This window comes from Hyla sarda, chromosome 5 (assembly GCF_029499605.1).
Source record: "Hyla sarda isolate aHylSar1 chromosome 5, aHylSar1.hap1, whole genome shotgun sequence".
NCBI lineage: Eukaryota > Metazoa > Chordata > Amphibia > Anura > Hylidae > Hyla > Hyla sarda.
In genome coordinates, this window is record NC_079193.1 from 46,678,380 (window position 1) to 46,689,814 (window position 11,435).

General features: G+C 46.0%; 1 protein-coding gene across 3 annotated transcripts in view; it reads right to left on the minus strand.

Annotated features, from left to right (window-relative positions):
* EPC1 (enhancer of polycomb homolog 1) overlaps nt 1-11,435 on the minus strand; it is a 108,130-nt gene that overhangs the window by 70,356 nt on the left and 26,339 nt on the right. The gene's annotated exons all lie outside the window — the stretch shown is intronic.

The following is an 11,435-nucleotide window of genomic DNA, read 5'->3' on the forward strand; positions in this document are numbered from 1 at the left end:
CGATTCCCATTTAGCTAACCTATGTCTGAGGGGCCCTGGAGGATCTGTAGAAACATCCAGCAACAACCATGGAACCCAGATCCTATCAAATTTTTTCGGACAATTCCTACTGACCTAAAAGGGCCTGATATAATGGGACATTTATTAACTAGGGCTATCCACCGGGCCAGAGGGGGTGAGGACACATCCTTCCAGGCCATCACTATAACTTTGCGCACACAAAACAAGAGGAATCAGACCAAAATGCATCTATAAGATCCCTTCTCTAACCCATTAATAACCCCTATCAAACACACCTACGGCGTTAAAACAAAAGGAAATTCTAAGTGATCAACAAGAAAGAATTACCTCCCTCCAAAACGGTACAACGCAGGAGCAAGTCCACATCGCATGCAGACAGGTGCCCCTCTATTCCCCACACCTGAAACAGACCCCAAGACCCCCATCTGATGCAGTCTATCTGGGGTATAATACAAATGAAGGACAAACCTGGACTGAATGGGGGAGATTTATCAAAACCTGTGCAGAGGAAAAGTTGCCCAGTTGCCCATAGCAACCAATCAGATCGCTTCTTTCATTTTCAAAAGGGCCTGTGGAAAATGAAAGAAGCAATCAGATTGGTTGCTATGGGCAACTTTTCCTTTGCACAGGTTTTGATAAATCTCCCCCAATAAGTATATCCCGAGCACTCACTACTATAGGATAATACGTCTTAACAATCTCCTTCCACATATCCTCGGAAAGACTGGGAATATCCTCAACCCACTTCACCTGCGCCACTGCAAATGGGTCCGGACCCACAGACTGCAACAACGCATAACTCTGGGCCTAGGTGAGGTTCGTGCAACAACGCATAACTGAGAGGCCTAGGTGAGGTCCGTGGTCCCCAGGAGCAGCTCCAGTTCAGTAAAAACAGGGGTAGCCTCCAGGGAACCAAACTGCGCATTTCGCAACTGAAGATACCGGAAGTGAGCATCCTTAAGGAACATTAAAACGTTCTCTAACCTCAGCAAATGATGGAAAGACACAGTCCTCTCCCCACTGCAAGTTTGATTCCCTGGGAGCTCCAAAATCCAGCTGCCTCCAACCCCCGCAGGTGTTCCAAATGAGGATTACCCCACAAGGGTGCTCTCGGAGAGACCACTGGCTGAGGGAACCGTCCGGCAACCACCAACCAAACCGCAGCCATCGTCTTAATAGGAGTCGGTAAAGATAAAGAGGGAACATACTTGTATAATGTAATAGTCAGCATCTCATAAGAGCCCATGAGAGCCCCTGCCAAAGCCGTGAAGGCATTGGAAAGGTCCAGGTCGATCCACCAGGCCGCATACACCAGCTGCGAGGCTAGGAAATAATTATGCATTTTAGGGGCAGCTAGTCCCACCCGCTGTTTAGGCGCCTGGAGTAGAGCCTGTCCCAAGCTCGGAGGATTATTCTGCCAGTAGAAGGATCTCAGAGCCCGGTTAAGTTTAACAAAATACCCCTTGGGAGGAATAATAGGGGACAGTTGAAAGAGGTAGAGGAACTTGGGGAGAAAGATCATTTTGAAAATATTAATCCTACCAGCAGAGGATAACGGCAAGGAGTCCCACGCCTGCAACCGAGTAAGTTTAGTGTTGAGTAGGGGATCCAAATTAAGGGCCATAAATTCAGAGTTGATAGGGGACACCTCCACTCCCAAATATTTAAAAACTGGACACTGCCTGCAACCCATTAGGAAGTGTAGTGGGCAGAACCCCCACACGGGAAAAAGGACATTATAGATGATTTAGCCCAGTTAACCCGCAGACCCGAGTCTTCCCTAAACCTCTCCAACAGAGTGCCCCACGTCAGCCAAGTACACTAATGTATCGTCTGCATATAGGGATATCTTCTCAGTCAGGGAGCCCCTAGAGATCTCCTGAATTGAGGTAGAGGAACGAACTGCTGCCGCCAGTGGCTCCACGGCTAAAGCAAACAAAAAGGGAGATAAGGGGCACCCCTGTCTAGTGCCCCTGCCCAACTTGAACAACCCAGAGACCTCTAAATTAGTGCGTACTTGGGCCCTAGGGGAGTCATAAAGTAGCCGAACCCATTTCCGAAAAAACGGTATAAAGCGGAAGATTTGCATCAAGCAACAAATATGGTGCCACTCAACGGAATCAAAGGCCTTATAGACATAGCCATCTAATTCTATAGCTAACATCAATGTGGCTGTCAGCTACTGCTTGTGCTTTCACCATAGAAACTATCACTGGTTACATTTGCCCTGTAGGCTTTGTCTGAAGCCTACATTAGCAGCTGTGTCCCATTTGATGGAAATAGAGCAGCATGCAAGCAGCTCTTCCAGAGAAAATAATGGGAACCACCATATAACTCAAACGGACCTCATTAGTCTGCTATGTATCAGAAAGCTTGACATTAGGATTATGTGCATGAGAACACTGGGACCATAACAGTTTAGCATTTTGTTCGATCAGCGGAGCTTCCTGGGACATTCCTCCTAGTTCTAGAGCCCTTTGGCACTCATTAAGCTCCCTTGGGTTTGCTATATAGAGTAGGGATCGACCGATTATCGGTTTGGCCGATATTCACGATTTTGGACATTAATCGGCAATTACCTTGCCGATAATGGCCCGCCCTGCCGGCCAGAGACCGCCGCTGCCCCATTGCCTCCCCCATCCCCGGTTTTAAAATTAACTGTTCCCGGGGTCCGCGCTGCTTCTGGCTCCTGCGACATCCTGGGCCATTGCTGTGCGCAGTGCAGGGACGTCCTCAACACGACGTCACCGTCGGTGCGCAGTGACAGCTCAGGACGCCGCCGGAGCCAGAAGTAGCGCGGACCCCAGGAACAGGTAATTATAAAACCGGGGATGGAGGGAGGCAATGGGGCAGCGGCGGTGGTGGTTGGACTAGGGGAGGACCCCAGGACAGGCAGGGGGAGAAGCGGGTGGCGGTCTCTGGCACCGCAAAAGCCGCTGCAGTTCATTGATTTAAAGCGCCCGCTTTAAATCATTGAAAACATGTTTAGGGTAGGGTAGAGGGAGGGACGGACGGACACACACTATTCTGAATTCAATGGATAGCAAAATACACAGCTAAACGGCATGTGTGACCCTACCCTTAAGGTGAATCACACACACAGCATGCTTTTTACAAAAAGGTCTGCAGCTGCCCCGTTCATCTTAACCCCTTAAGGACCAGGCCATTATACACCATAGGACCAGAGCATTTTTTGAACATCTGACATCGGGGATGCTTTTAGTTATTCTGATTCAGAGATAGTTTTTTCGTGACATATTCTACTTTAACATGGTGGAAAATTTTTGTGGTAACTTGCATCCTTTCTTGGTGAAAAATCCCAAAATTTGATGAAAAAATAGAAAATTTTGCATTTTTCTAACTTTGAAGCTCTCTGCTTGTAAGGAAAATGGATATTCCAAATACATTTTTTTTATTCACATTTCTAATATGTCCACTTTATGTTTGCATCATAAAATTGCCAAGTTTTTACTTTTGGAAGACACCAGAGGGCTTCAAAGTTCAGTAGCAATTTTCCAATTTTTCACAAAATCTAAAACTCACTATTTTTCAGGGACCAGTTCAGGTTTGAAGTGGATTTGAAGGGTCTTCATATTAGAAATACCCCATAAAAGACCCCATTATAAAAACTGCACCCCCCAAAGTATTCAAAATGACATTCAGTCAGCGTTTTAACCCTTGAGGTGTTTCACAGGAATAGCAGCAAAGTAAAGGAGAAAATTCACAATCTTCTTTTTTTACACTTGCATGTTCTTGTAGCCCCAATTTTAGAATTTTTACAAGGGGTAAAAGGAGAAAATTTATACTGGTATTTGTAGCCCAAATTCTCTCGAGTAAGTACATACCTCATATGTCTATGTAAAGTGTTCGGCGGGCGCAGTAGAGGGCTCAGAAGCAAAGGAGCGACAAGGGGATGTTGGAGAGTACGTTTTTCTAAAATGGTTTTTGGGGGGCATGTTGCATTTAGGAAGCCCCTATGGTGCCAGAACAGCAAAAAATAAAACCACATGGCATACCATTTTGGAAACTAGACTCCCTGAGGAACGCAACAAGGAATTAAGCGAGCCTTAATACCCCACAGGTGTTTCAAACTTTTGCATATTTAAAAAAAAAAATCATTTTCTTACTTAAATGTGTGTTTCCCCCATAATTTCACATTTTTGCAAGGGTTAATAGCAGAAAATACCCCCCAAAATTTGTAACCCCATCTCTTCCGAGTATGGAGGTACCCCATAAGTTGACCTGAAGTGCACTACGGGCGAACTACAATGTTCAGAAGAGGAGTCATATTTGGCTTTTTGAGAGCAAATTTTGGTCGGGGGGAATGTCGCATTTAGGAAGCCCCTATGGTGCCAGAAAAGCAAAAAAAAAAACACATGGCATACCATTTTGGAAACTAGACACCTTGAGGAACGTAACAATGAATAAAGTGAGCCCTAATACCCCACAGGGGTTTCACAACTTTTGCATATGTAAAAAAAATAAACAAAAAAAAAATTCTCACAAAAATGCGTTCCCCCCCCCCCCCCCCCCCCCCCCCAAATTTCACATTTTTGCAAGGGTTAATATAAGAAATGGGGGTATTTTCTTCTGAGTATGGAAATACCCCATGTGTGGACGTCAAGTGCCCTGCGGTCGAACTACAATGCTCAGAAGAGGAGCGCCATTGAGCTTTTGAAGAGTGAATTTGTTTGGAATGGTAGTCAGGGGCCATGTGCGTTTACAAAGCCCCCCGTGGTGCCAGAACAGTGGACCCCCCCCCCCCACATGTGACCCCATTTTGAAAACTACACCCCTCACAGAATTTAATAAGGGGTGCAGTGAGTATTTACACCCCACTGGCATTTGACAGATCTTTGGAACAGTGGGCTGAGCAAATGAAAAATTAAATTTTTCATTTTCACGGACCACTGTTCCAAAAATCTGTCAGGCACCTGTGGGGCGTAAATGCTCACTGTACCCCTTATTACGTTACATGAGGGGTGTAGTTTCCAAAATCAATTGTCCATTGTTCTGGCACTATGTGGGCTTTGTAAACACACGTGGCCTTCAATTCCGGACACATTTTCTCTTCAAAATCCCACTGGCGCTCCTTCTGTTCTGAGCATTGTAGTTGGCCCGCCGAGCACTTTACATCCACATTTGGAGTATTTTCTTACTCAGAAGAAACGGGGTTACAAATTTGGGGGGGGGAGGGGTTCCTATTTTCCCTTGTGAAAATGAAAAAATTTAGGGTAACCAACATTTTTGTGAAAAAAATTTTTCTTCATTTTGCCATCCAACTTTAACAAAAATTTGTCAAACACCTGTGGGGTGTTAATGCTCACTATACCCCTTGTTACATTCCGTGAGGGGTGTAGTTTCCAAAATTGGGTCACATATCGGTATTTATTTTTTTGCTTTTATGTCAGAACCGCTGTAAAATTAGCCACCCCTGTGCAAATCACCAATTTAGGCTTCAAATGTACATAGTGCGCTCTCAATCCTGAGCCTTGTTGTGCGTCCGCTGAGCATTTTACGCCCACATATGGGATATTTCCGTACACAGGAGAAATTGCGTTACAAATTTTGGGGGTCTTTTTTTTTCCCTTTTACCTCTTGTGAAAATAAAAAGTTAAGGACAACACCAGCATGTTAGTGTAAAAAAATATTATTTTTTACACTAACAGGCTGGTGTAGACCCCAACTTTTCCTTTTCATAAGGGGTAAAAGGAGAAAAAGACCCCCAAAATTTGTGGTGTAATTTCTCCTGAGTACGGAGATACCCCAACTGTTTCCTTGCAATACGAGAGGGCTCCGAAGTGAGAAAGCGCCATGTGCATTTGAGGACTAAATTAGGGATTGCATAGGGGTGGACATAGGGGTATTCTACGCCACTGTTTCCCAAACAGGGTGCCTCCAGCTGTTGCTAAACTCCCAGCATGCCTGGACAGTCATTGGCTGTCGAGAAATGCTGGGAGTTGTTGTTTTGAAACAGCTGGAGGCTCCGTTTTGGAAACACTGCTGTAAAATAAGTTTTTAATTTTTATTGGGGGGGGGGGGGGGGGGGGGGGGACAGTGTAAGGGGGTGTATATGTAGTGTTTTACCCTTTATTATTTGTTAGTGTAGTGTAGTGTTTTTATGGTACATATACACTGGCGGAGGTTTACAGTGAGTTCCCTGCTAGGAGTTTGCGCTGCGGCGAAAAATTTGCCGCAGCTCATACTTGAAAACTTACTGTAAGCCTGCTCGTGTGAATGTACCCTGTACATTCACATGGGGGGGGGGGGGGGGGGAAACCTCCAGCTGTTTCAAAACTACAACTCCCAGCATGTACTGACAGACCGTGCATGCTTGGAGTAGTACTTTTGCAACAGCTGGAGGCACACTGGTTGGAAACCTTCAGTTAGGTTCTTTTATCTAACTCCATATTTTCCAACCAGTGTGCCTCCAGCTGTTGCAAAACTACAACTCCCAGCATGCACTGATCACCGAAGGGCATGCTGGGAGATGTAGTTATGCAACAGCTGGAGGGATCGCAACTACAACTCCCAGCATGCTGGGATTTGCAGTTTTGCAACATCTGGAGAGCTACAGTATAGAGACCACTGCAAACTGTGGCCCTCCAGATGCTGCAAAACTACAAATCTCAGCATGCCCAGACAGCAAACAGTTGTGTGGGCATGCTAGGAGTTGTACTTTTGCAAGATCTGGAGGGCTACAGTTCAGAGACTACCATATAGTGGTCTCAAACTGTAGCCCTCTAGCTGTTGCAAAACTACAACTCACAGCATGCCCTAACAGCTGTCTGGGCATGCTGGGAGTTGCAGTTTTGAAACATCTGGAGTGCTACAGTATAGACCACTATATAGTGGTCTCGGACTGCAGCCCTCCAGTTGTTGCTAGGCAACTTACCGGCTTCCGTCGGATCCAGGGAGCCTGCTGCATGACATCGCCGCCCGCCAATCTGTCTGATGATTGGTTCCCTTTAAGGGGTTAAATATCCCCATTCAGATGAGGTTAAACTATTTTTAGTTGCAAAAAAAAAAAAAAAAAAAAAAATCTGAAACAAATCTGCCATTTAAAAAACAGTGCAGTAACAAGCTGTGCAGCAAATTATGCCCATGTGAACACAGGAACTATGCAGGTCAATGCACTACAGTGAAATCTCCCTTAGTAGACACCTCCCACTAGGGGACAGTTTTTAATTCCCGCGGCAGAGTCCCATAAGACTAAATGTATTTGCACACTCCGAATAGGGGACATTCCCAATAGTGAACGTGGACACTCCCAATAGGGGACAACTAGGCTTATGTGCTGGCCCTACCTTGTACACCGGGCAGCTGTCAGGGGCTACAGCCAATACCCCAAGTAAGGGGCTCAGGCCCCCTCTGCAGCCCCAGAACAGAAGACCTCAGTGGTCTCATGCTTCTGTAAAAATCTGCCGGCCACATCATTCACCTCCCTCCTTCCCTTTTTACCCCCCTGTGCCACATAATTTCCGCTTGATTCCCTTCCCCCCCTTGTGCTATTTCATTCCCTTTTGCAACTTCATAAAAAAGGGGGGTGATGAATTTACAGAGGGTAATAAAGGGGAAATGAATTGGCACGGGGGGGGGGGAGATAATTTGGCACAAGGTAACAGGGTATGAAACTATACATGGGAGGGATAAGGGGTGACAAAATGTCACTGGAAGACTACTGTAATATTGCTTTTTATCATGTTTTACAGGTAAACTCTGGAGTGAGTACAAGACAGTATTCAGATATTTAGAAAGGTTTAAAGGGACGTCTCCCAATTGTGGACACTTTCATTCCCCGTGAGTGTCCGCTATTGGAGATTCTACTGTATTATGACACAATGATGTGCGGGCACAGGAGCTGTCCCCATGCCACCACTTTCAGGTGTCAGCTGTGTTGTACACCTAGGTTAGAAAGAACTCTGATCCCAACCAATGTCACAGAGGCAGCAGTATCTCAACCATAAGGGGCAATGGAGCTCTTCCTTCAGCATATGCCTATTAGGCCGAATAACTGCAGCTCAATTCCCATTGAAGTGAATGGTAGTCAGGTTACCCAGCACCACCACTATAAAATGAATGGTGCAAGGCTTCCAGCCCAATTCACTGTATAATGCTGGGCACCTAATTGCTAGGTGTCAACACCCTGCCAATCAGCAACTGATGGCATGTCTCTGTAAATATACCATCAATAAAAAAAAGTAATCCCCAAAAAAACATTTAAAAGTCCGTTCTATTTACTGGATATGGCACAATTAACTGTGTGGTAGAGATCTGACCCCTGGGACCATCATTGACCACAACAATGGAGGTCATGTGACTGTGTCCCCTGAATAAAGTGGCAGTGCACATGCCCGACTACTGCTCCATTTACTCCCTATTGAACAGCTAAACATTACCATGGCGAGTGCATAGCTACGTTTGGAAGCTCAAGAAAATGAATGGGGCGAACGGCATGTTGCCACTTCATTCACCAGGTGGACGACCTAGCTCAGTTCTCAATAAGGGTCATAAAAAACAACTTTTAATATTGGAATATAACAACTTTAAATGTGCAAATATTGTAACAATTTCATGTAGTTAGTAATCTGATTACAAAGTGGTCACCTCTTAGTTATATACAGAACTTCTAAAGATACATCAGAAGCATGCAGTCACTTATAGAAACAAGCAACACATTATAGGACACTATATATCAGTTTTCCAATCTGTGGACCTCCAAGCGGTTGCAAAACTTTAACTCATCATGTCTTCACAGGACAATATGTATCAGTGTTCTCCAACCTATAGATCTCCAAGTGCCTAGAAAAACTAAAACTCCCAAAATACATTGAAAAGACGCTATAAAAATACTCCTCAAACTGTGGTCCTACAAGCGGCTGTAAAACTACAACTCTCATCAGGCTCTGACAGGACCGTATATTTTAGTGCTCCCCAATGGGCCATTCTCCAGCTGTTGCAAAACTGCAACTTCCATTATCACCCTGACTGCTGATTGCCACTGCACTGGAGAACACTAAAAAGTGATTTCTGTGCTGCACGATATGACTTTCTCCCATACCGGTTGGGCCCCTCCCCCTCGGGAATTAATGAGTTATCAACCCAGCGCTGAGCTGTCCCCAACTAATCATATGTGACCTGCGAGCGCTGTTCTGCCCCCCCCCCCAAATTATTAGCCCAGCGCTGCGCTGTCCCCATCGGGGTACTACTCACATGTCACCTGCAAGCGCTACCCTCCTCATACTCCTGTTTGTTGCGGGCCGCCGGCGCTGACACTATAGCTGTATCCCTATGCCCGGGCTGCAAAAGATAAACAAAATGAACTTTAACTTAACTCACCTTTCCCGTCGGTCCGGACCAGCTTCCCGGGGACGGGATTGTTAGAGAGCCGTCAGCCGGTGAAAGGTTGAGCGCACTGTCATGCAAGAAGCCGGCTGGTTTCTTACATGACAGTGGGCTCTGCCTATCACCGGCCGAGGCGGAACATCGCTGCGGCCGGTGATAGGCTGACAGCTGTCCGACGTTCCCGTCCCCAGGAAGAGCATAAGGCCGACGTAGGAACGTGCGTTAAAGTTTATTGTGTTTACCTTTTGCAGCCCGGGCACAGGGATACAGCTATAGAGTGTCAGCGCTGGCACCGCAACAAACAGGAGGACGAGGAGGGCAGCGCTTGCGGGCGATATGTGAGTATTAACCCCGATGGGAACAGCGCAGTGCTGATAATCAGGGCTGTGGAGTCGGAGGCGAACAAAATTTTGGGTACCTGGAGTCAGAGTCGGCAAACAATGCACCGACTCCGACTCAATTTAGATTGGAATAAAAATTTTTTTTAAAAAAGCAAGTTTAAATGTCCCAATTCGCAAAAAGTTATAATTAATGACTTCTCTACTTTAAGAATAAAAACCAATGCATGCCGTGCCTCATGTAACCGCAAAACGCACAATTAGGAGCGGCAATACTTATACTTTCCATAGTGTTGTGTCCTGCTGTTACAGGGAACCCATGGGTAACCTAGCCTCTCACTGATAAGGGATTAAGTAAATATGTTTTTTGCAGGACTAGAGACACTTGTATAAGTGAAGGGAATGGAAGGTCAATAGTTCAAGACTGAAGCTGTAAACTATTGGAAAAACTGCTGCCATTCAGCTAAGGCTATAAAAACTTGTAAACTCAATTGTTAGCTCAAAGGGGTACTCCGCCCCTAGACATCTTATCCCCTATCCAAAGGATAGGGGATAAGATGTCAGATCCCCGGGGTCCTGCTGCTAGGGACCCCCGGGATTGCCACTGCGGCACCACGCTATCATTACTGCAGAGAGAGAGTTCGCTCTGTGCGTAATGACGGGCGATACAGGGGTTGGAGCACAGTTACGTCATGGCTCTGCCCCTCGTGAGGTCACGGCCAGCCCCCTCAATACAAGTCTATGGGAGGGGGAGTGGCGGTCTTCACGCCCCCTGCCATAGACTTGCATTAAGGGGGCGGGCCGTGATGGCACGAGGGGCGGAGCTATGACATTACACTGCTCCCTCCACTGTATCGCTCTGTATCCATCCCCCAACTCACTGTGTAGTAACGAAAACGCGGTGCCGGAGCGGCGATCCCGGGAGTCGCCAGCAGCGTGACCCTGGGGATAAGATGTCTAAGGGTGGAGTACACCTTTAAACACGACTATGGGATTCTACTAGGGAAATCCTGTTTTATAATAAATTCCCCTTCCTTGATCCTCCCACTGCCCTATCTTCAGCAGCAAATCAGCACACAAACTGGTCAATACAATATATATATATATATACACACATATACATACACACACACCATATAATACGCCAGTGTTTCCGAGCACGAGTGCCTCCAGCTGGGAGTTGTAGTTTTGCAACTGCTGGAGGCACCCTGGTTGAGTAACACTAATACGCTGTCACAGCATGTTGGCTGAAGGCTTTCCGGGCATGCTGGGAGTTGTAGTTTTGCAACAGCTGGAGGCACCCTGATTGGGAAACACTAATACGCTGTCACAGCATGATGGGAGTTGGAGTTTTTCAACTGTTGCTGAGTATTTATTTATTTATTTTTTTGCAACAACAGGTTTAGGAACACTGTCAGGGCACAATGGGAGTTGTAGTTTTGCGGCTCATGGGAAGCCCCAGGTTAAGGAACACCAATATATAAATCACCCATACATGTGTCAGGCAGCATCAACTATTACTATTATGTAGAATTCCCAATATATGCACCTGCAAATAAAACATTAAATCCAACACCCAATTACCATCATTCTGTAAACCTATACAATCTAAAACGAATAAAAATTCCAACAATAATCGAATGCAAACTGAATCCCCCAGGAGGAGGCGGCCAGGCCTCAGCTGTCAAGCCTGGATGTACACAAACAAATCCCACAAGGTGAGCGGCACAG